Source organism: Amblyraja radiata, chromosome 16, assembly GCF_010909765.2.
Source record: "Amblyraja radiata isolate CabotCenter1 chromosome 16, sAmbRad1.1.pri, whole genome shotgun sequence".
In the NCBI taxonomy this organism is placed as follows: Eukaryota; Metazoa; Chordata; class Chondrichthyes; order Rajiformes; family Rajidae; genus Amblyraja; species Amblyraja radiata.
In genome coordinates, this window is record NC_045971.1 from 47,419,739 (window position 1) to 47,445,658 (window position 25,920).

At 45.3% G+C, this 25,920-nt stretch overlaps 1 long non-coding RNA gene and 1 pseudogene across 1 annotated transcript; one reads left to right on the top strand and one right to left on the bottom strand.

Moving 5' to 3' along the window:
- Positions 1-8,004: 8,004 nt before the first annotated feature.
- Positions 8,005-8,152, top strand: LOC116982349 (annotated as a pseudogene).
- A 2,506-nt stretch (positions 8,153-10,658) lies between these two features.
- LOC116982199 lies at positions 10,659-25,488 on the bottom strand. Its single transcript, XR_004414393.1, has 3 exons — positions 25,273-25,488; positions 23,388-23,392; positions 10,659-10,669 (listed from the first exon to the last, which is right to left on the bottom strand). It is a non-coding gene; the product is annotated as an uncharacterized LOC116982199 (long non-coding RNA).
- Positions 25,489-25,920: the final 432 nt, after the last annotated feature.

The following is a 25,920-nucleotide window of genomic DNA, read 5'->3' on the forward strand; positions in this document are numbered from 1 at the left end:
GGTCAGTGACTCTAAAAGACAATGGAGCTCAAACTGGCATCTTTAAACGTGCGCAGTGTGAAGAGCACTGCACGATGTGTTAATGCCTTACAGTACCTGGCCAAGGTCAAGGCAGATGTGACTTTTCTCCAGGAGTGCGGGTTGCCACACCTCCGCTGCTATCGGAGGTGGTCGCGATGGTGGCCCCACGGACTGTCGGTGTGGTCGGGGGGCAATGATTGTCGTGCTTCCGGCCTGGGGACCTTGCTGCGGGGAGGGAACTTCGCCATCACTGAGGTCAGGGAGGTGGTTGCGGGGCGTCTCCTCGTGGTGGATGTTATGTACCGTGGTTCTCCGCTCCGGCTGATTAATGTGTATGCCCCACCCGTGCGGAGCGAGCGGCTGGCCGTTCTCCAGCAGCTCCCAGTGCTGTTGGCCACGTCCCGGCAGCTCGTTCTGGCCGGTGACTTCAACTGCATCATTGATACGGCTGGACGATCCGGCAGTGCCGACAACAGACTGGACAGCACGTCCAAGTTCCTGATGGAAACGGTAAAAGACGCAAAGCTGCACGACGCCTTCAGCGACCCTGCAGGCGGGTCCCAGCCGCGGTTCACCTGGTCGAGATCGGACGGTTCAGCCAGATCCCGGATAGACTTTGTCTTCACGACGAAGGCCGTCACGGTGAGACACATCGACCTCACGCCGGTGTTCTTCTCTGACCACTGCTTCCTTCAGGCTTCCCGTCACCTACAGGAGGACCGGAAGGCAGGCAGAGGGACGTGGAAGTTAAACGTGAAGCTGTTGACCCCAGAGAACGCTGAGGAGCTAAAGAGGGACTACGCACGTTGGAGAACGGTGAGGCCCCTCTTTGACTCCCCGACACTCTGGTGGGAAGCAAACAAGGAGAACATTAAGAGGTTCTTCATAGTCAAAGGGGTTCAGAGAGCATGACAGTCAGAGGGAATTGTGACAACTCCAGTCTGGACCAACCACTGACCCTAGAGGAGCTGACTGGCTCCATCCGCTCCTTTGACTCGAGTAAAACTCCCGGAAGCGATGGCTTACCGGCCGAGTTGTATTCGGCTCTGTGGGACTGGGTGGGCCCGGACATGCTGGAAGTGTACAACGACATGCTTCTAGCCGGCAGCATGTCAGACTCCATGAGCAAGGGCAGCATCACCCTAATCTACAAGCAGAAGGGGGAGATGATGGATATAAAGAATTGGAGATCCATAACATTGTTGAATGTAGATTACAAGATCCTGTCTAAGGCCATCGCCAACCGGGTCAAGTCTGCTCTGGGACAGGTGATCCACCCGGACCAAACCTGTGCGGTACCTGGCAGGAAAATCTCAGATAGCCTAGCGCTGCTGAGAGATACCATCACCTACGTGCAGGACAGATGCGTGGATGCCTGTCTAGTCAGCTTGGACCAGGAGAAGGCCTTCCACAGGATATCGCACACGTACACGAGGGCCGTGCTCTCCAAAATGGGTTTTGGGGAGAGAACCCGAAATTGGATCAAACTGCTCTACACCAATATCCGTAGTGCAGTCCAAATCAATGGGTGGGAATTAGACAGTTTCCCTGTAAGGTCTGGAGTCAGGCAGGGTTGCCCTCTCTCCCCTGTCTTGTTTGTCTGCTGTATTGAACCTTTTGCCGAGTCCATCAGGAAGGATACGAGCATAAGAGGAGTGACATTGCCAGGCAGTGGGGGCATTCAGGTCAAGACCTCCCTGTACATGGACGATGTCGCCGTCTTCTGCTCGGATCCAAGGTCGGTCAGCAGATTGATCAGCATCTGCGACCAGTTTGAGTCGGCCACGGGAGCCGGTGTGAACCGCAGGAAGAGCGAGGCCATGCTATTTGGCAACTGGCCCGACCGATCTTCCGTCCCCTCCACCATCAAGCCTGACTTCTTGAAGGTGCTGGGGATCTGGTTCGGGGGGGCTGAGGCGAGCAACAAGAATTGGCTGGAGCGGATAGCCAAGGTGGGGAAGAAACTGGAGCTGTGGAGGCAACGCTCCCTCTCCATAACCGGTAAAAATCTGGTCATCTGGTGTGAGGTGCTCTCGGGGCTGCTGTACTTGGCACAAGTGTGGCCTGTCCCTCCCTCCTACGCCACGGGGATCACCCGGGCCATCTTCCAGTTCATCTGGGGGTCGAGGATGGACGGGTGCGACGGGCCACAATGTACAAGTCGGCAGACAACGGGGGCAAAAGCGTGCCCAACGTCGCCCTCATCCTGATGGCCACCTTTGTGTGTGGCTGCATCAGGCGGAGTGTAGAGCCAAGGCACGTGGGCACTAAATGTCACTACCTGCTGAGGTTCTACCTGTCCCCGGTGTTGCGAAGGATGGGCATGGCGCAGATGCCACGCAATGTGCCAGTCAGCTGGACATTGTCGCCCCATCTGTCGTCTGTGGAAAGGTTATTCCGGACCAACACCTTTGACCACAAGTCCATCGGGCAGTGGTCAGCACGGAATGTCCTGCAGGCACTGCAGGGAACGACTCGATGGATCCGGTGGCGTGGTTCCCAGAGCAGACTGCCCAGCTTGTCTGGCAAAATGCCTCATCGCCAGAACTGACCAACAAGCACCAAGACCTGGCTTGGCTGGCGGTGACGGGAGCCCTCCCAGTTAGATCCTTCCTGCACCGCCGGAACCTCACTACCAGCGCACGCTGCCCTCGGGACGGCTGCTATGGAGAGGAGACAGTTGCCCACCTCTTTGCAGAGTGTGGATTTGCAAAAAGAGTCTGGAGAAGTATGCAAGGGTCGCTGGAACGATTTATCCCGAACGGCTCCGTCACAGAGGACTCTGTGATTTACGGACTGTTCCCAGGGACACATTCAGAGACTGACATCGAGTGCTGCTGGAGGGTCATCAACTCGGTGAAAGACGCTCTTTGGTCTGCCCGAGCGTTGTTCACCACCCAGCAGAGCGAGATGTCCGTCAGGGAATGTTGCCGACTGGCCCACTGCAGACTGCAGGAGTACGTGCTAAGGGACTCGCTGAAGCTTGGTGCAGCCAACGCCAAGGCTCGGTGGGGGAGGGCCACAGTCTAGGGTCCTTCCGCTGCTGGACATGGGGGGGCACGGTATGGTGGAGACGCCCCTCAAATTAAATTAAGGGAGGGTATCCCACACCAGGGAGCCACATGAGTGGCACGGGTGGGGGACATTTTTGTGGAATTTAAAAGACATAAACTGTATTGAACAATCTCTATAGCCTAAAAAAATGTCGGATGGAATTTTCGCACTGTGTACACATTGTATATATTTATTACTTGGACAGGGGGCCACAGAGGGGCACGGGGTGGGGGACAGTTTGGTGGAATTTGACAAATGTAAAAATATTGTACTGAAAAAAATTTGTATAGTCTCCGAAAATGTCGGATGAATTTTTTGTTCGAATGGTTCATGAATTGTATATATTTATCAATTGAATAAAGTCTATTTTGAAATTTAAAAAAAAGGTTCTCCCAGGACGAGGCTATCCCATTGACGTCACGACCGCGGTGCCACAGGTGCGGCCCGGGCTGTCGCCGAGGGACGAAGGACGGAGCCGCGGCTCGAGAGACTAACAGAGGCTAAGAGGTTTGCCACGCACTGCAAGGGAGCAGTGGACCAGACAGGAAGAGCGGACGGAATTACCACTAGACAGCCAAACCAGTAGGTAATTTACGGCTGGGTGAGTACTTTCCCATTTATAGGAGGTAGGATTATATAAATAAGGGGTGTATCAATACAGTAATCCGGGTAGGGGATTCTTAAATAGGACCAGTTAATTACTTATATAAGATGGGCGGCCAGGAGATGTGCCAATACTGTGAGATGTGGGAATTTGTCGACACCATTGATGTAGATGATCCCTACAGCTGCAGTAAGTGTTTGAGGCTAGCGGAACTCGAGCTCCGCATTGATGAGCTGGAGACCCAACTTCATACGCTGCGGTACATCAGGGAGGGGGAGTATTACCTGGATGTTTTGTGCCAGGTGATGGTCACACCGACCAGTTTAACTAATTCAGTAGGTAGTGAGCAAGGAAAGGAAGGTGTGGCCATAAGCGAGGCAGGTAGGGGGAACCAGGAGGAGATGCGGCAGGAGCCACAGCCCTTGTCCCTGACGAGCATGACCGAGGCTCTTACTCAATGTGAGGACGGGATCAGGGGCTGTGGGAGGGATGAGCAACCTGGCTGCAGCACCGTGGATCAGGGGGCCATTCAAGAGGGGGGAGTTAGAAGAAATGCCGTTGTAATAGGGAATAGTATTATTCGGGGGGTAGATAAGGTTCTCTGCGGCCAGCAGAACATGTCCCGAAGGCTGTGTTGCCTACCCGGTGCTAGGGTTAAGGATATCTCTGCGATGCTGGAGAGAAATTTGCAGAGGGAGGGGGAGGATCCAGTGGTCGTGGTCCATGTGGGGACCAATGACATTGGAAGGACGAGGAATGAGGATCTGCTGAAGGAGTTTGAGCAGTTAGGGAATAAATTAAAAAGCAGAACCTCGAGGGTACTGATCTCCGGATTGCTACCTGAGCCACGGGCCAAATCGGCGAGGGTACGTAAAATTAAAAATCTGAATGCGTGGCTCAAAGACTGGTGTGGGAAAAATGGGTTTGGTTTCTTGGGCCACTGGCACCAGTACTGGGACAGGGGGGATCTGTTCTGTAAGGACGGACTTCACCTGAACGGTGCTGGGACTGGGGTCCTGGCAAATCATATAACTAGGGCAGTAGAGAGGTCTTTAAACTAAGTAGCGGGGGGGAGGTATCAAGGGGGGTAATAACGGCAGGGGTAGAGGAAATAGAGCAGGGTATCAGTGGGGAAACGGAAAATCAAAATGTGACAGGAGGATCTAGAATGTGTGAAGATAAAGCTCTAGATGTAAAAGGGGCAAAAACAGAAAGGAAGGGTAGTAAAAATCATCTGAAAGTGCTTTATCTAAATGCACGGAGTATTCGAAATAAGATAAATGAATTAACGGTGCAATTAAGTATATATAGTTATGATATCGTGGCCATTACGGAGACATGGCTGCAAGGGGATCAGGACTGGGAGTTAAATATAGAGGGGTACTCGACAATTAGAAAAGATAGACAGGAAAGAAAGGGAGGAGGGGTGGCCCTTTTAATAAGGGAGGGAATAACGGCAATAGAGAGGAAGGATATTGCGTTGAAGGATCAGGATAGTGAAACAGCTTGGGTACAGATAGAGAATAACAAGGGGGAAAAAAACACTAGTGGGTGTAATTTATAGACCTCCAAATAGTTGTGACGCTGTTAGTCAGAACATAAATCTGCAAATAGTTGACGCATGTAAAAGGGGAACTGCTGTAATCATGGGGGACTTCAATTTTCATATTAATTGGGCAAACCAAACTGGGCAGGGTAGACTAGAGGAAGAGTTTATAGAATGTATTAGAGACGGGTTCCTAGAACAGTATGTCACAGAACCGACAAGGGGGGAGGCAATCTTGGATCTGGTCCTGTGTAATGAAGCAGGATTAATTAAAAATGTCATAGTTAGGGACTCGTTGGGAACAAGTGACCACAATATGGTCGAATTCCATATTCAAATAGAAGGGGAGCAGGTTGAAACTCAGGCTAGGGTACTTAGTCTAAATAAGGGGGATTATGAAGGTATGAGGACTGAGCTGATCAAAGTTGACTGGGATAGCAGACTCAAGAATAAGACGGTACATGAGCAGTGGTGTACGTTTAAGGATCTACTGTATAACCTTCAAGAAAAATTTATTCCTATGAAGAAAAAAGGGGTAAGGGTAAGAACAGTCAGCCATGGCTCAGTAAAACTATAAAGGATAGTATTCGGCTGAAGGCAAGGGCATATAAGGTAGCCAGAGATAGTGGGAGGGTAGAGGATTGGGAAGCATTTAAATGTCAGCAAAAAATAACTAAGAGATTAATTAAGACGGGGAAAATAGACTATGAAAGGAATTTAGCGAACAACATAAAAACTAATAGTAAGAGTTTTTATAGCTATATAAAAAGAAAAAAGGGTGGCTAAGGTGAACGTTGGTCCATTGGAGGGTGAGACTGGAGAGTTGTTGGTGGGGAACATGGAAATGGCAAAGGCATTAAACGAGTATTTTGTATCAGTCTTCACCATAGAAGACACAAAAAATATTCCAACGCTGGATAAACAGGGGGCGGTAGGAATGGAGGAGCTAAATACTATTAAGATCACCAAGGAGGTGGTATTAGGGAAATTAATGAGACTGAAGGAGGATAAATCCCCTGGGCCTGATGGATTACATCCAAGGGTCTTGAGGGAGATAGCGGTGGGGATTGTGGATGCATTGGTGATAATTTTCCAAAACTCCCTGGAGGCAGGAACGGTCCCAGTGGATTGGAAAATGGCCAATGTAACACCTATATTTAAAAAAGGAAGTAAACAGAAGGCGGGTAACTATAGACCGGTTAGTCTAACATCGGTGGTGGGTAAAATGTTAGAGACAATTATTAAAGAAACACTAACGGGGCACTTGGATAAACATGACTTCATCGGACAGAACCAGCATGGTTTTGTGAAGGGGAAGTCCTGTTTAACGAATCTGCTCGAATTCTTTGAGGAAGTAACAACCCGGGTGGATAAAGGGGAACCGGTGGATGTGGTATACTTGGACTTCCAAAAGGCTTTTGACAAGGTGCCACATAAGAGACTATTGCTAAAAATAAAAAATTATGGGATTGGGGGTAATATATTAGCATGGGTAGAGGATTGGCTAACAAATAGGAAGCAGAGAGTGGGGATAAATGGTTCATACTCGGGATGGCAACCGGTAACTAGCGGGGTTCCGCAAGGGTCGGTGCTGGGACCCCAGTTGTTCACAATTTATATAAATGATTTGGAGGAGGGAACCAAGTGTAATATATCAAAATTTGCGGACGATACAAAAATGGGAAGAAAAGTAGGGGATGAGGAGGATAGGAAGAGTCTGCAAAAGGATATAGATAAGCTAGGTGAGTGGGCAACAACTTGGCAGATGAAATTTAATACTAATAAATGTGAAGTCATTCACTTTGGGAAAAAAAATAATAGGGCAAGTTATTTTCTAAATGAGGAGGAGCTGCGTTGTAATGCAACGCAAAGGGATCTAGGGGTAGTAGTACATGAATCACTAAAAGTTAGTATGCAGGTGCAGCAAGCAATCAGGAAGGCCAATGGAGTTTTGGCCTTTATTGCTAGGGGGATTGAGTATAAAAACACGGAGGTCTTGCTGCAGCTGTACACAGTATTAGTGAGACCACATTTGGAATACTGTGTACAGTTCTGGGGTCCATACTTAAGAAAGGATGTACTAGCCCTGGAGGCAGTGCAGCGAAGGTTCACAAGATTAATTCCTGCAATGAGGGGATTGACATATGAGGAAAGGTTAAGTAGGCTGGAACTCTACTCTTTGGAGTTTAGAAGAATGAGAGGCGATCTCATTGAAACATATAAGATCGTGAGGGGCCTTGATCGGGTGGATGCACCGAGGATGTTCCCAATGATCGGGGAAACTAGAACTAGGGGACATAGTTGCAGAATAAGGGGGGGCTCTTTTAAAACTGAGATGAGGAAGAACTTCTTCACCCAGAGGGTGGTTAATTTATGGAATTCACTGCCCCAGGGAGCAGTGGAAGCAGAAACATTAAATATATTTAAGTCTAAAATAGATGTTTTTTTAGCTGCCAAGGGGATAAGGGGCTACGGGGAGAGGGCAGGGATATGGACCTAGGTATGGTTAGTATAGTAAGACCTGAGTGATCTCCTGGACAAGTGTCGATCGCCTGGATTGGGGTCGGAGAGGAATTTCCCGGATTTTTTTCTCGAATTGGAGCTGGGTTTTTATCCGTTTTTTTGCCTCCCCCAGGAGATCACGCGGTTCTTGGGGTGGAGAGGGGTGATAGCGGTATAAAGGGGAGGGTAGTGTCTTGTGTTCTGTGTCTTGTGTCTACTGTTTGTGGGTAAGGGTGTCTGTTTAGTGTTCAGCCATGAGCGAATGGCGGTGCGGGTTCGACGGACCTGGTGGTCTACTCTCGCACCTACTTTCTATGATTCTATGATTGCACTTCGGGTGCGCTAACGCCTGCGATGTCCTCAAATGCGGGATACTCGACTGCAACATTTGTGGTAGTGGGGGACTGTGTTCGCGCTCTCCTCTGGTTTAAAAACTAAAAACAGAGTTAATGCACACAAACACTAAATATGCTGGAGAATCACTTGTTCTGCGGTGGAGTTACTGCCTCACAGCGTCACAGACTCGGATTCTATTCGGACCACGTTGTTATCTCAACCCGTTACATGCGTGCGTTTTCTCCGGGTGCGCCGGTTTCTCCCGTTTTCCACACGTGCAGGTTTGGGGATTAATTTGCTTCTGTGAATTGTTCTCTTCAACTTCTACATGTGTGCATTAGAGAGCATGTTGACTGGTTGCATCATGGCCTGGTTCGGCAACATGAAAAGCCCAGGAGCGAAGAAGACTACCAAAAGTTGTGAACACTACCCAGTCCATCACGGGTTCTGACCTCCCCACCATCGAAGCGATTTTCCGGGGTCGCTGCCTCAAACAGGCAGCCAGCTTCATCAAAGATCCACACCACCCTGCCCACACATTCATCTCACCACTGCCATCGGGTAGAAGGTACAGGAGCCTGAAAACTGTAACGTCCAGGTTCAGGAACAGCTTCTTCCCAACAGCCATTAGGCTATTAGACACCACAACCTCAAATGGGCTCTGAACAACATAGACTATTATTATTATTATTGCACTATTATTGTATGTTCGTTTTTCTGTGTGTGTGTGTGTGTGTGTGTGTGTGTGTGTGTGTGTGTGTGTGTGTGTGTGTGTGTGTGTGTGTGTGTGTGTGTGTGTGTGTGTGTGTGTGTGTGTGTGTGTGCGCGCGCACACCCTTTTCCCCATTTTTATATTGTTTACAGTGTACGGTGTTTTACTACTTTTGTATTTAATTTATTTCACATGTTTAAGCAATAATGTTTTATTATTCATGTTTTATGTGTCATTCCTAACTGTCGCTGTATGTCGTTGTCACTTGTGGGCGGAGCACATAGGCTAATTCCCTGTATGTCAATACTTGGCCAATAAACTTATTCATTCATTATTTCACATATTCTGTTGTGCTGCTGCAAGTAAGAATCTCATTGTTCTACCTGGGACATATGACAATAAAACACTCTTGACTATATTTCCATTCTCAATAAAGTTTATTTTGGAGGGAAAACATCTGTTGACAGACAGGCGGTTGTGTCCCATTCTCTCCTGCTCGTTCTCTCCCCCCCCCCCCCCCCCCCCCCACGGCAAAGCACCTCTGAATAGGCTGGGAGTGGGAGACCGTTTGAGCATCGGTGCTATTGGCCATCACTAATCTCACACCTTACCTCCCGTTTCCCTTTCCACTCACACTAGTCTGAAGAAGGGTCTCGACCCGAGACTTCACCCATTCCTTCTCTCCAGAGATGCTGCCTGTCCCCGCTGAGTTAGCCCAGAATGTTGTGACTGATCTCACACGCGACATTCCTTCACTAATGATGATCCATTGACCAAATGCGCAAAGACACAAACCCACACTGATATTTATACTAGTCTATTGCGACGTGAAATTTGGGGATTAAATACAACCGGTTCAGCGCCAACCTGTTTTCCACACGGTTTCTGCCCCACAGCCAAAGACAGCCCTCAGCCCCGCTCATGACGCCGGTCCCGGGACCCGACCCTTTTACTGATTCGAGCAGGGAATGAAGCATATCTTCAGCCACTGATTTTCATCCCAAGCACCAAAGAAGGGATGCATTTTCCCCACGAATTTATTCCCGGTGAAGGTGTGGAGGTGGGACTTGGTGTCCGCATCATAAAATGAGACTGATCCCGATTCGTAACTGAGGTAAACTCCCACCCTCCCGGGAACGGGACCGGCTGAGAGGGGGGTCTGGGAAGAATTGCTTGTGGAAACCTCCTCGTGGTATCTCTCGATGGTCCAGAATCCTTCCTCTGGTTTCAGGTCGACCCATCTCTTCCTCTCCACAGACTCTGCGGCGACTCCCAGACTCCAGCGGCGACTCCCCGCCACCTCCACCTCCCACTAATGTCTCCCCGATGTGAATCCCTCCGATCCCAGCGCTCAGAGACATTCCATAAACCTCTTCCTGTTGTTGCCGAGGCTTCTCCTGACCCCGGTCAATCTCACATTCATCAGACTCCCGGACACCTCGAGCTCCGGATGCGCGCTATCCTCATCCAGGGTCACAGAGTCTGGGGGCAGAAGCAGATAATTAGAGGGTCTGTGAAATGTGAGGATTTGTCGGTTAATATAATCACTCTAATAGAGAGATCCAGGTGGGTCGCTACGGTGAGGGATTGGAGCTGGAATTCATGAACATTGGTCCCAGAATATCTGCAAATGATAATAGACAATAGGTGCAGGAGCAGGCCATTCGGCCCCTCGAGACAGCACCGCCATTCAACATGATCATGGCCGATCATCCACATTCAGTACCCTGGTCCTGCCTTCTCACCATATCCCCTGACACCGCTACCTTTAAGAGCTCTATCTAACTCTCTCTTGAAAGCATCCGCACCTGTAATTGAAGAAGCACATCGACTACCCAGAGTTAAACCAAGATCTCAAGGAGAACATGCCTACCCAAGACAGATCATAATCAAACTTCGGGATATCCCAACAATGGAAGCGCTGATGAAAAAGATCAAATACGGAGAGAACATGATGTACGGAAATGATTCTATTAAACTCCTACGGGACTACCCTCACGAGATTGTTCTGAAGAGAAGAAAGTTCTCACAGACCAGAGAAGCTCTTTACGAGGTCAAGGGTGTCAGATGTGGAGTATATTATCCGGCCAGAATGCGTATTACTTTCAGGGGAATCTCAAAAACATTTATTAACTCGGTGGAATCTCTTAAATACGCTCAAGAAATCGTGGCCAAGGCAGCAACAACTGAAGATTGATCACCAAGACGTCATGAACAAATTAATTTGCTTATCCCCCCAACAAGAATATCACAAGAAAAGTGAAATAAGCGAACAACACCAATCTTTAAAAATTACTACACGCAACAGATTTTCCAAGAGACGTGTCTAGACATTATTATCTCGCCTTGAACATTGCGGAATCTAACTCAAGGACATTCTGTGCTCAAACGAGGAAAGACTGATAACATGGGAGTGAATCTGCTGAGCTGAGAGCGAAAAACATCACATGGCTTATATAGTTTTACTAAATATTGAGAATTAATAATTAATAACTAACAATACTAATATAGAAATAGCAACTGAAACTGATAAAAATTAATAATTAATAATTAATAACTAACAATACTAATATAGAAATAGCAACTGAAACTGATAAAAATGTGTTGCCTGCTTTATAACGCAGACAACCGTAATCACATATGTTCCGCAGCTCGAATGGGGAGGGGAGGAGACTCGGGCACCTGGCACAGTTCCAGGAGCCTGACTTCGGTTAACCCTTTCAACGAACAAATCACTTTTAACAATACTAAAACCATTTACAAATAGTTAAGAGATAAAGAGTGAGGAATATATGTAACTTAATACATGATTAGATTTGATAAGTTGGAATGAAACATATATATATATATACTGCAACTGGGTGAAATAGAACTTATTTGGAAACGGTACCGACCCCCTAGGGTTTGGGTAATAAAGGCAGCGGGGCTAATTTTTTAACATCTACACCGGAAGCGATATAGATGTCGTACCCCACAGACGAGTGGGTCACTCACTACGGTGTCCGAAACTCAGACACCGTAAATTTATTTGATATACTTTTTTTTTTTATTATCACAATATGTCACATCTATGTGTTTTCTTTTCAAGGACAATCGCAGAGGGGAACTACCAAGGAAGTCTATATTATAAATGCTCCCAAAATAACCAGAGTCCTGAGGTATGAATGCACCATAATAAATAAGGTCATCAAAATAGGTAGAAATGTATGACGACAATCAAAAGAAAATGGGAGGAATCACACTATGCAGTTGGAATATAAGGGGTATTAATGAACCTATTAAAAGGGGCAAGATACTAGCTCAGTTGAAATCATACAACACGGATATTTCGTTTCTACAGGAAACGCATCTTAAACATCAAGATCAGACGAGACTGAGGGCGAACTGGATAGGCCAAACATTTCACTCTTCATTTACTTCCAAATCTAGAGGTACCGCTATCATTATTCGTAAAGGAATTCCATTTAAATCAAAGAATATTATTTCAGATAAGGAAGGGAGATACCTTATAGTAGCAGGAGAGATCAATAATACGCCAATTACGTTGGTAAACATATATGCGCCCAATTTTGATAATCCTCAATTTTTTAATAACATTCTGAATATAATTGCAGAATGTACTTATCAAAATGTCATAATTGGAGGAGACTTTAACTGTGTTTTAGACCCTTATCTAGATAAATCGATGCAAAAACAAAAAGGTAATAGGAAATCTAAAACCAGTGAACTTTTACATACATATATGGAAAACACAAATATAGTAGATGTGTGGAGGATTGCAAACCCGACGGGAAGGGATTATTCGTTTTATTCAACGGTGCATAAAACATACTCACGGATAGACTATTTTCTTGTGGATACAAAATTAATTCCGCACACTATGAACCCTGAATACCACACTAATGCGATCTCAGACCACTCCCCGTTAACTTTTGTTTTAAAACTAGAAGGAATGTCTATGAATAAATCGTTCTGGAGGTTTAACTCGCAAATTTTAAAAGACCCACAAGGGAGTATATATCTAAAAAAACAGATGGACCTATTTTTTGAGATAAATGATACACCAGATATATCCCCCACGCTATTATGGGAATCCTTCAAAGCATTTATTAGAGGAGTCATTATTTCATTTCAAGCTTATCAAAATAAAAAGAATAAGAATGAACAAAGACATTTAGAAGAACAAATAAAACAATTAGATACAGATAATGCTAAAGATCCAACTATGGATAAACATAATAAAATCCTATTATTGAAATTCAAGCTAAATAAATTACTGTCAGAGAAAGTTATAACATTATTTCAAATTACAAAACAAGAACACTTCGAATTCGGGGATAAACCCCACAAACTTTTAGCACGCCAACTGAAAAAACGGGAAAAAGAGAATGCAATATTAAAGATTAAATCAGATAGAGGGGAATTATTAACATTACCCAAGGATATCAATAAAAGATTTGCTCAATTTTACCAGAATCTATACACATCTAAAACGTTAATAGACAATAATAAAATTTCAGAATTTCTAGATAACTGTAACCTACCACAATTAGAACTGAGGGAACAAGAGGAACTGGGAGCACAAATTACTTCTAAGGAGATAGAAGACACAATAAAAACACTAAAGAATGGAAAAACACCAGGACCAGATGGATTCAGTAATGAATTTTATAAATCTTTTTATGACATAGTTACTCCACGATTACAGAAAATGTATACATATGCTTTTGAGGAGCAAAGCTTACCTGAAACACTAGCAGAATCAACGATCATATTAATACTTAAAAAAGATAAAAATATAGAAGAACCAGGTTCATATAGAGCTATTGCTTTGTTAAATACGGATCAAAAAATAATAGCGAAAACACTAGCCAGTAGACTAAGCAGGTATGTTAGTAGATTAATAAATGAGGATCAAACAGGATTTATACCTAAGAGACATTCATTCAATAACTTGAGACGTTTGCTTAACATAATGCACTCACATAAATCTCACGACCAAGAGTTAGCTATCATCTCACTGGATGCAGAAAAAGCGTTTGATCAAGTAGAATGGGATTATATGATTAAAGTATTGCAAAAATTCCAATTGGGAGAGAACTTCATTGCATGGATAAAACTATTATATAACAAACCTACGGCTAGAATACTAACTAATAATATATTATCCTCGAAATTTGAACTATCAAGGGGCAATAGACAAGGTTGTTCATTATCTCCGCTGTTATTTGCTTTGGTAATTGAACCCCTTGCTGAAAAAATAAGAACACACCTGGATATTTACGGTTATAATACAAAATATTCAAATAACAAAATATCCCTATATGCCGATGATGTACTACTGTACATCACAAAACCACAAATTAGTATACCGAATATATTAAATTTAATTGAGGACTTTGGATCCTTTTCAGGATATAGAATAAATTGGAACAAAAGTGAAATTATGTCGATAAAACCAAAAGACTCAACACATCTCAGGAAATTCCCCTTTAAAATAGCTACAGAAAAATTCAAATATTTGGGAATTGAAATTACTAGAAATTACCAGGATATGTTTAAAGCCAATTATAATCCCCTACTTAAGAAATTAAATAATTTGATTAAATTCTGGAAAACACTTCCGATGTCCTTAATAGGCAGAATAAACGCTATAAAAATGATTTTCTTACCACAAATTCTATACCTATTTCAATCAATACCTATATATCTCCCAAAAAAGTTTTTCAAAAAATTGGACTCAGACATTACAAATTTCATATGGGATTATAAACCCCATAGAATACAAAGAACACACCTTAATAAACGAAAAGAGTGGGGGGGTCTAGCGCTCCCTAACTTTATGTATTATAATTGGGCAGTAAATATTAAAAATATGATTCACCTGCTGGACAATTCTGCCCAGCAGGCGGACTGGATTGTAATGGAAAAAGGGGATTGCTCCCCGAGTAATATAGGAACGATTATCCTCTCACCAATAAATCTGAATAATAAAAATTATAATAAAAACCCAATTATACATAGCACAATTAGAACATGGAAACAAATAAAACAGAATCTAAAATTAAGAAACCTATCTCTCTCAATACCAATAGCCAATAACCCATCGTTTAAACCATCAATCATAGACAAATCATTTATACATTGGGAAAGAATGGGAATCAAAACGCTCGAAGATCTGTATGAAGTGGGAAAATTACTATCATTTCAACAACTACAACTGAAATATAATTTGAAAAATAACCAATATTTTAAATATCTTCAAATTTGTGATTATTTGAAAAAATACACAAAAGACTATCATAATATGCCTTCCGACTTACTGGATGAAGCAATGAAGACAAAGGCGGAATCAGCTAACTTAATATCGTACTTATATAATATCATTTTAAACATAGAAATACCCACAACAGATGGAATTAGAAGAGACTGGGAACAAGAATTAGCTATAAAAATTTCAAAAGAGAGCTGGGATAAACATTTACTACAGGTGCATAAATGCTCGATCAATGTACGACATACGCTTATCCAATTCAAAACATTACATAGACTATACTATTCAAAAACTAAATTAAATAAAATCTTTCCCAATGTTTCACCAATCTGTGATAAATGTCTGTGTCAAGAAGCTACCATAGCGCATTCTTTTATTTTTTGTACAAAAATCCAAAAATTCTGGCATGGAATATTTGATATTTTTTCAAAATTAATTAAAATAAAACTGGTACCAAAACCAGAATGGATCATTTTTGGGATATCGGAAGATATCCCTGAATTAAACGTGTATCAGAAGAATTTACTCAATTACGGGCTAATAATGGGAAAAAAGCTCATACTTAAATTCTGGAAAAATGCGCCCACACCAACAATAAAAATGTGGATATCAAATATGTTTGAAACATTACATCTGGAAGAGATGAGATTCCTCTTAGCAGATAAAGCAAACCAATTCCAAAAGACGTGGTCTACGTTTATGGACCTATTACAAGCATGAGGTGCAATAGTAATTTAAAAAAAAATAAAAATAAATAAATAAATGGTATCAGGACCTGGCATTGGGAGATAAAACAACAAAAACAGACTTGGTTGGTAGTCTTTCTGCGGAGTTTAATGTTATAATAGAGCGATTGTCCTTACTTTCTTTTTCTTTCTTTTCTAGGGTCTACTTTCTTACTTTACTTCCTTCTCTAACTTCTTTTCTAAGGGGCTTTCTTTTCCCAACACTCTTCTGCACTTCACAACTCTTGCGCACCTTCTTTACTTTCCTTACTTCTATCTTTTTCTTAAAGCTTTAAAAAAAAAAAAAAAAAAAATGAAGCGGTACAAAAAATGTATTAAGATATATGTGTTGTGTGTTATTGTAATTTACCGTACTTCTAATAAAAAAAAAAAAAAAAAAAAAAAGAAAGCATCCAGAGAATTCCACAAGAATGGCTGGTGATCCTTCTTAAAGATCTCCCCAATGTGCTCAATAACAATTCATACAAGTTCTAGGAACAGAAATAAGCCATTCTGCCCATCAAGTCTACTCCGCCATTCGCTCATGGCTGATCTATATTTCCCTTTCAACCCCATTCTCCTCAGATTGTGGATGATCAGCCACGATCATATTGAATGGCTGTGCTGGTTTGCAAGACTGAATGGCCTATGCCTGCACCTATCGTCTAATGTCTATTGTCTAAATCTTCTATGTGCCCTTTCCAGCTTGACAACAGTTTTCCTCTAACACGGTGCCCAGAACTGAACACACAGGTATCACACCAGACGGGGATAGGATCGAACCCCGAGTCTCTGGCTCCCTGAGGCAGTAAATCTATCCGGTACACCGCTGTGTCGCTCGAAGTTAGTAAAATACCACCTTGACCTTTACAAATCAAATTGTGACGAAATGCTAACTAGATTTAACAGTAGCAATATATTCTCTCCACACTGCAAACGGTAAAGCGCAGTTGAAATGTCCCATCGAGAGGCTGCCTCCAGTCACCGACATTTTCTGACCTATTTCGTTAAGCCTGCAAAAATGTAAACAGTCCGTTATAAATTGATCATTGTAAACACTTGTCCAAGTGGTATAAAGATTCAGAGAAGACATTGTCTACCTGCTCTTCCGAGAGATTTCCTCCTGAAATGAATAAAACATAAAGATGAATTATGTAGGAAGGAACTGAAGAAGCTGGTTTGAACAGAAGATAGCCACAAAAAAGCTGGAGTAACTCAGTGGGACAGGCAGCATCTCTGGAGAGAAAGAATGGTTGACGTTTCGAGTCTGAAGGAGGGTCTCGATCCGAAACGTCACCCACTCCTTCTCCCCGGAGACGCTGCCTGTCCCGCTGAGTTACTCCAGCTTTTTGTGTCTATCTTGTGTCCTGATCTATATTCTATGTTTAGGACGCTGGGCCTATGCTTGGTGACGTAAAAGAGGACATCCTATTCACAGCAAGTGTTACTCAAGATAAACAGAAAATGCTGATGTCATTCAGCGGGACAGGCAGCATCCATGGAGAGAAGCGATGGGTGACGTTTCCGATGCCCTTCTTCAGACTGGGCATCAGGGGTGAGGGAAATACAGAGCTTCGGCTTGGAAGGGTTCAGAGAAGATTTACGAGGATGTTGCCAGGACTAGAGGGTGTGAGCTATGGGGACAGGTTGAGTAGGCTGGGTCTCTATTCCATGGAGTGTAGGAGAATGAGGGGAGATCATATAGACGTGTACAAAATCATGAGAGGAATAGATCGGGAAGATGCACAGAGTCTTTTACCCAGAGTTCGAGGAACGAGGACCAGAGGACACAGGTTCAAGGTGAAGGGGAAAAGATTTAATAGGAATCCGAGAGGTAACTTTTTCACACAGAGGGTGGTGGGTGTACGGAACAAGCTGCCAGATGAGGGAATTGAAGCTGGGACTATCCTATCGTTTAAGAAACAGTTGGACAGGTACATGGATAGGACAGGTTTGGAGGGTTATGTACCAAGCGCAGGCAAGTGGGACAGGATAGCTGGGACATTGTTGGCCGGTGTGGGCGAGGTGGTCTGAAGCCCCCGTTTCCACACTATCACTCTATGGCTCTATCAAGGAACATGTTGCATAGACCATTGTTCGTTGGGAGAAGATGAGAACAAAGCAGACATGGAAACAATGTAATCAGAAGGACAGTTACTAGACAATAGGTGCAGGAGTAGGCCATTCGGCCCTTTCAAAGCACCGCCATTCAATGTGATCATGGTTGATCATCCCCAATCAGAACCCAGTTCCTGCCTTCCCCCCACATCCCCTGACTCCGCTATCTTTTAGAGCCCTATCTAGCTCTCTCTTGAAAGCATCCAGAGAACTTGCAGAGAATTCCACAGACTCACAACTCTCTGTGTAAAAAGGTGTTTCCTCATCTCCGTTCTAAATGGCTTACCCCTTATTCTTAAACAGTGGCCCCTGGTTCTGGACTCCCCCAACATCGGGAACATGTTTCCTGCCTCTAGCGTGTCCAAACCCATGATAATCATGCTCCCCTCTCATCCTTCTAAATTCCAGAGTATACAAACCAGCTGCTCCATTCTCTCAGCATATGACAGTCCCGCAATCCCGGGAATTAACCTTGTAAACCTACGCTGCACTCCCTCAATAGCAAGAATGTGCTTCCTCCTCAAACCGGCTGGAGAACTGGGAAGGGTGGGGAATGGAGGGAGAGGGAAAGCATGGGCTACCAACAGGAAGCGGAACTGTAACTTAAATTACAACAAAAACATATCAGAGCTGATTGAATTTGAACAATAAACCTTAATTTGGTAACGGGCCTAGTAATACAGTGATGCATCGTGGAAACAGGCCCTCCGGCCCAACTTTCCCACACCAGCCATCATGTCCCATGCTTTGCTAGTCCCACCTGCCTGCGTAGGGTCCATATCCCTCCAAACCTGAACTATCCATTTACCTGTCTAACTGTATCTTAAATGTTGTGGTAGTCCCAGCCTCAACCACACCCTCTAGCAGTTTGTTCCATAAACCCTCCACCCTCTGTGTGGAAAAGTTACCCCTCAGATTCCTATTAATTTTTTTCGCATTTACATTTAAATGTATGTCCTCTGGTCCTTGATTCCCCTACTCTGGGCAAGACACTATGTGCATCTACCCAATCTATTCCACTCACGAGTCTGTACAACTCTCTAAGATCTCCCCTCATCCTGCTGCTCTCCAATAAAGAGAGGACCAGCCTTCTCAACCTCTCCCGATATCTCACACCCTCTAGTCCCAGCAACATCCTCGTAAATCTTCAGGAAGATGTTAAAAGTGGCCCAATGTCAAGAAGATAGGTTCAAAATCTAAATAAACTCTTCATCAGGATAGAATTAAAAAATTGTTGGAGTTCAGCAAGGAACTCAGATAGTAAAGATTTAATAGGAACCTAAGGGGCAACCTTTTATTGGAAAAGATGGTGGGTCAACGGAACAATAGACAATAGACAATATGTGCAGGAGGAGGCCATTCGGCCCTTCGAGTCAGCACAGCCATTCACTGTGATCATAGCTAATCATCCACAATCAGTACCCCCTTCCTGCCTTCTCCCCATATCACCTGACTCCGCTATCTTTGAGCCCTATCTAACTCTCTCGTGAAAGTATCCAGAGAACCGGCCTCCACCGCCGTCTGAGGCAGAGAATTCCACCGACCCATAACTCTCTGTGCGAAAAAGTGTTTCCTCATCTCCGTTCTAAATGGCTTAACCATTAATCTTAAAATGTGGCCCCTGGTTCTGGATTCCCAGAAACATGTTTCCTGCTTCTAGCGTGTCCAACCCCTTAATAATCTTAGGTACACAAAAATGCTGGAGAAACTCAGCTGGTGCAGCAGCATCTATGGAGCGAAGGAAATAGGTGACGTTTCGGGCCAAAACCCTTCTTATATGTTTCCATAAGACCTCCTTTCATTCTTCTAAACTCCAGAGTATACAAGCCCAGCCAGCATCAGAGAGTATGAATGGGTGACGTTTCGGGTCGAGATCCCCCATTCCTTCTCTCCAGAGATGCTGCCTGGCCCGGTGTGTTACTCCAGCATTTTGTGTCTATCTTCGGTTTAAACCGGCATCTGCAATTCCTTCTTACACCGCGATCATCCATACACTAGTTCTACCCTGAGTGTATTATACATACTCTGTATAATACACTCATATTGCCATATCTGAGTTACTGTGTGGAGATATGGGGTAACACCTACAATACCAACCTACAGCCGTTATGCACATTACAAAAAAGAACAATAAGAATGATCAATAACGTTGGATATCTTGAACATACCAATTTGAACATAACGACACTCGTTATACCTGGGCAAGATGGCACCTGCCTGCGGCGACTTTTGCGGAGCTCCGGAAAATAAAAGGCTCAACTACAACAACTTACCTGGATCAGAAAAACGGCAGAAATCGGTGCCGTTTCGGACAAGCTGCTTGAGCACCTCAAGGCTGTCGCAATTTCGCGAACTCCCGCAGCTGTGAGAGTCCCGGACTTTAAACTTTCCCACGCTGGCTGTGGAACTCCCGACCCGACTGAGGATTACAGGTACGTACCTGGAGACCCCGGGATGTCCCCCAGAGCCGACGGGCTGGATCTTCCAGGAACAACGGAGCTGGAGCTGCCGACTTTGAGGGAATCCCCTGTTCGTTACGGAGCTGGAGCTGCCATCTGTGAGGGAATCCCCGTTCCAGCGCAGGTCAGCAAAAACAGCAGGTACAGCAAGTACAGTACCTGGAAACAAAGGGGAAGCCTCCATTGTGTCTGGAAACGTGGCCGACGGGCAGGACTCCAGGTCAGAATGAAGCGTAGGGGACTTCGCCCCCCTCTCCCTACTATCCTACTGGCCAACGTACAGTCCCTTGAAAACAAAGTGGAGGACTTAAGGGCAAGACTGCTTTATCAAAGGGAGCTGAGAGAATGCTCTGTGTTCTGTTTCACAGAGACATGGCTCACCCCCAGCTCCCCAGACTCAGCGGTCCAGCCTGAAGGGTTCTCCATCCACCGCATGGACCGTACACTGGCATCTGGGAAAGGGAGAGGCCGAAACCCTTCTTCAGACAGTTTCGGCCCGACACGTTGCCTATTTCCTTCACTCCATAGAGCATGCTGCACCCGCTGAGTTTCTACAGCTTTTTTGTGTACCTTCGATTTTCCAGCATCTGCAGTTCCTTCTTAAACAATTAATTATTGAATATCCTTAATCTATTTCAGATGAATAGTTAATGAAACCCAGATCACTGGAGCGGGTAAACTGCTTCTGTAATTCCTTAATCTGTTTAAATTAATTCCTTATTAAGGATTTTTCCTCATTAAATGATTAATTTAAATAAATGCACATTACCGGTGTGATGGGTTTGTGTGTCGGGGCAGGACCAGTATTTATTACGCACCCCTCATTGGTCTCTGAATGGTTTTCTCGGCCATTTCAAAGGACATTTGAACTTCAGCCATGTGGAACTTTACCTTAAACAACAATTTAGGAGTGTTATGGTCATCGATCCTCAAACTAGTTTTTAAAAAAGAATTTGAGATGATTAACTGTATTTAGTGCAGTTTAGTTTAGAGATACAGCGCGGAAACAGGCCCTTCAGCCCACCGGGTCCGCGCCGACCAGCGATCCCCGCACAATAACACTATCTTACCCACACTGGGGACAATTTACATTTATACCAAAGCCAAGTAACCTACAAACTTGCGCGTCTTTGGAGTGTGGCAGGAAACCGAAGATCTGGGAGAAACTCCACGCGGTCACGGGGAGAACGTACAAACTCCGTACAGACAGCACCCGGCTCTCTAGCGCTATGAGCGCCGTAAGGCAGCAATTATACCGCTGTTCTTTTTAAAAGCTGCAACTACCACCATTTATTAATTATTAATTAAGACATTTGCATGATAGAAGGATTTAATTTCAATCATTCATTAAAGGTTCAGTGGAGACACTTGAATTAGCGTCTCTGGATGTGACTCTGGATTCCTCGTTCAGTAACGTTATCTCTGCCTCGCCACCGCACCTGATGTTTGATTTGATTCAACTTTCTTGTCATTGCGCAAATACGAGTACAGGTACAACGAAATGCAGTTTAGCGTCTGGTCAGAGTGCAAGATAGTAGAAATAAAAAATACTGGTTAAACAATATGTGCACTGTGGATGAATTAAACTGGTACATAGGCAAATAGACGTATGCAGATGGGAGAGTATAAAAGATAGCTAGCGTCGGGACTGTGAGTTCAGCAGTGTAATGGTGTTATTGAAAAAGCTGTTCCTCAGCCTGCTTGTGCGAGACCTGAGGCTCCTGTACCGTCTCCCTGATGGGAGGAGGGCAAATAGTCCATGGTTAGGGTGAGAGGGGTCCTTGTTGATTTTCCCGGCCCGTCTCAGACACCGTTTGTGGTGAAGGGCATCCATGACAGGGAGCGGGGCACCGATGATGTGCTGAGCTGTTTTCACAACCCGTTGCAGTGCCTTCCTGTCAGCTGCGGTGCAGCTGTTGTACCATACCGTGAAGCAGGTGGTCAGGATGCTTTCGATGGTACAGCGGTAGAAGTTGGTCAGGATCTGGGGGGACAGGTGAGCTTTCTTAAGCCTCCTCAGGAAGTAAAGGCTCTGCTGCTCCTTTTTGATCAGTTTGGAGGTATTGAGGGACCAGGACAGATCCTTTGAGATGTGTATCCCGAGTAATTTGTAGTTGGAGACGCGCTCCACCTCAGTCCCGTTTATGTGGATGGGGGTATGTCTGCCACCTCTGGTCTTCCTGAAGTCAACGATGATTTCCTTCGTCTTCTTTGAGTTGAGGACGAGGTTATTGTTGCTGCACCAGGCTGCCAGGTTCTGGACCTCCTCCCTATTGGCTGATTCGTTGTTGTCGCTGATCAGTCCTACCACCGTGGTGTCATCGGCAAATTTTATGATGGCGTTGGAGCCATACTTAGGGACGCAGTCATGGGTGAAGAGGGAGTAGAGGAGGGGGCTGAGCACACAGCCCTGTGGCACGCCGGTGTTCAGTGTTAGAGTGGAGGAGGTGAGGTTGTTGATCCTAACAGACTGGGGTCTGTTGGTGAGGAAATCCAGTGTCCAATTGCAGAGGGAGGTGGTGATGTTTGATGGCCGCTGTGTTTGGTAATCAAGCTGGCGGGGATGACAGTATTAAATGCGGAGCTGAAGTCGATGAACTACAACATAGAAACATAGAACCATAGAAATTAGGTGCAGGAGTAGGCCATTCGTCCCTTCGAGCCTGCACCGCCATTCAATATGAACATGGCTGATCATCCAACTCAGTATCCCGTACCTGCCTTCTCACCATACCCTCTGATCCCCTTAGCCACAAGGGCCACATCTAACTCCCTCTTAAATATAGCCAATGAACTGGCCTCGACTACGCTCTGTGGCAGAGAGTTCCAGAGATTCGCCACTCTCTGTGTGAAAAAAAGTTCTTTTCATCTCGGTTTTAAAGGATTTCCCCCTTATCCTTAAGCTGTGACCCCTTGTCCTGGACTTCCCCAACATCGGGAGCAATCTTCCTGCATCTAGCCTGTCCAATCCCTTAAGAATTTTGTAAGTTTCTATAAGATCCCCTCTCAATCTCCTAAATTCTAGAGAGTATAAACCAAGTCTATCCAGTCTTTCTTCATAAGACAGTCCTGACATCCCAGGAATCAGTCTGGTGAACCTTCTCTGCACTCCCTCTATGGCAATAATGTCCTTCCTCAGATTTGGAGACCAAAACTGTACGCAATACTCCAGGTGTGGTCTCACCAAGACCCTGTACAACTGCAGTAGAACCTCCCTGCTCCTATACTCAAATCCTTTTGCTATGAAAGCTAACATACCATTCGCTTTCTTCACCGCAACCTGATGTAGGAGTTGTTATTGTCCAGGTGGGTCAGAGCAGAGTGTAGGGCCGCAGATATGGCGTCCTCTGTAGACCTGTTGGGCGAGTAGGCAAACTGATGGTGATCCAGTGTGGGAGGGAGGCTGGCTTTGAGGTGAGCCAAGATCAGTCGCTCAAAGCACTTCGCGATGACGGGGGTGAGTGCCACTGGGCGAAAGTCATGTAGACTCCCTGAAGCTGACTGTTTGGGCACTGGCACAATGGTTGAGGTCTTGAGGCAAGTAGGGACGACACCCTGGGCCAGTGACAAATTGAAAATGTCAGTGAAGACCAGGGATAGTTGTCCAGCACATGGCCTGAGCACACGCCCGGGGATGCCATCGGGGCCGGCAGCTTTGTGCTCATTCACTTTGCTCAGTGCGACCTGTACAGCAGAGGTGGAGAGACTGAGGGGTTGTTCATTCGGGGGTGGGGCGGCTTTGATGGCTGGTGTTTTGTTGTCCCGGTCAAAACGAGCATAGAAATAGTTTAGCTTATCAGGAAGGGAGGCGTTGTCTGGGGGGGGGGGGGGGTGGGGGCGATGTTAACTTTATTGTAGTCGGTAATGGACTTGATGCCTTGCCACATGCGTCTGGGGTCGGAGTTGTTTTGAAAATGCTCCTCGATCTGCCGTTTGTGTTTGAGTTTTGCGCTCCTGATTCCCTTTTTCAGGTTGGCCCTGGATGAGTTGTATTCCTCAGCGTCGCCGGATCTAAAAGCGGCATCGCGAGCCTTCAGCAAGAGTCTGACCTCCCTGCTCATTCACGGCTTCTGATTATGGAAAGTCTTTATTTGTTTGTGGGTTGTGACGTTGTCGGTGCAGAATTTGATGTAGTCCAAAACGGACTTTTAATTGCCCACTTGATGTCCACTTGATGTCCACTTGAGAGTCAAAGGTGGCCTGAGTGGCAAACAGACTCCAGTCTGTACAGAGACAGCCCCTCCGCCCAAACCTTCACTGTCCTCACGGTTGGTTTCACACGTCTGATGAGAGGTGTGTATTTGGGAAGCAGGAACAGAGAGAGGTGGTCAGACTGTCCCAGGTGGGGGAGGGGGAGGGCTTTGTAGGCTTCAGTAATATTAGTGTACACTAAGTCCAGAATATTGTCTCCTCTGGTTGGACAGGAGACATGTTGATGGAACCTGGGGAGTACAGTTTTAAGGTTGGAGTGGTTAAAGTCACCCGCAACAATAAAAACCCCCTCTGGGTGTGCAGTTCGTTGTTTGCTGATAGCAGCGACAGCTGATGTTGCCACAGATAGCCCCTGACCCGCTACGTTCGTCCAGCAGTTTGCATCTGCAGTCCCGTGTGTCTCAACTCGCAGCCGTCTCTCATTGAATACCAATTCTGCCCACCGCCGCCCTAATTTCCCTGTTCCTTATCCTCTCACTCTGACCCTGCACCTACTCTCACATTCCCCCCTCCCCTCCTCATCACCCGCACCTATTTCGGAACACCCGGAATGTCGATGGTGATAGAGTCACTGGATGTGAAAGTGGATATGAAGAACTTGGCAACGATGCAGAGGAGGTTTACCAGAATTATGATTTCATTGAGTGAATGGAGAGGTCAGACCGACTATGGACAGTTTTCTCCGGATCGCCGGAGGTTGAGGGGAGACTTGATGGAAGTCTATCGAATTATGAGAGGGGTGGGCAGGTTACACAATCAGAACCTTTTACCGAGAGGGGAATATTTAATAGTAGAGAGCACAGCTATAGGATGAGAGGGGCAACGTTTAAAGGAGATGTGCGAGGCAGGTTTTCTACCCCAATGGTGGTGAGTTTCTGGAACGCGTTGCCAGGGATGGTGGTGGAAGCTGATACGAGACAGGCGGTGAAGAGATTTTTGGACAGGCACGTGTATGCAGGTAATTGAAGGATATAGATTATGTTCAAGCAGGTAAGAGTTGGTCTTGGCATCATATTCGGCACAGACACTGTGAGCCGAAGGGCTGCTCCTATGCGGACTGTTCTTTGTTCCATACGGATTGTGTCGTCGTATTGTGGATATTCCGGGATATAACCTGATACTCGAAGAAGCCTCCACATCAGCGCTGTAGAATGTATCCTGACTGTTCGCATCATGTACGGCATTTCCAACGCACACGAGTTGCACTACCGCCTGCACTGCCATGGATGTGTTTATTTTTAATTGTGTTTTGCATTAATGCCTTGTCTTTGGAGCAGTTTTTAATTTTGTTTTTACTAACTTGCAGAATGTATGTGTAATGTGGTTGTAATTTGCGTTTAATTAATATTTAGTGTAG